This window comes from Capsicum annuum, chromosome 2 (genome assembly GCF_002878395.1).
Source record: "Capsicum annuum cultivar UCD-10X-F1 chromosome 2, UCD10Xv1.1, whole genome shotgun sequence".
In the NCBI taxonomy this organism is placed as follows: Eukaryota; Viridiplantae; Streptophyta; class Magnoliopsida; order Solanales; family Solanaceae; genus Capsicum; species Capsicum annuum.
The window spans coordinates 91,137,666-91,138,222 of NC_061112.1; positions in this window are offsets into that span (position 1 = coordinate 91,137,666).

Here is a 557-nt window from a genome sequence, read left to right on the forward strand (position 1 = left end):
TCTATAGAAAATATATACACATATATACGTACCATTCAATATATGTGTATATATTTTCTATAGACTCTAAAGTAGTATATATTTAACGTATACATGTGTATATATTTTATAAAGTAGTATATAACTATATATACAGCGTGTGTATATATTGTAGTATATATTTTATTTAAAGTAGTACATATATTGAATGGTACGTATATATGTGTATATATTTTCTATAAACTCTAAAGTAGTATATATTTAAGGTATACATGTATATATATTTTATAAATTAGTATATATATTGTAGTATATATCTTGTAGTGTATGTTTTATTTAAAGTAATACATATATTGAATGGTACGTATATATGTGTATATATTTTCTATAGACTCTAAAGTAGTATATATTTAACGTATACATGTGTATATGTTTTATAAAGTAGTATATAACTATATATATAGTGGGCGTATATATTGTAGTATATGTTTTATTTAAAGTAGTACATATATTGAATGGTACATATATATGTGTATATATTTTCTATAGACTCTAAAGTAGTATATATTTAACGTATA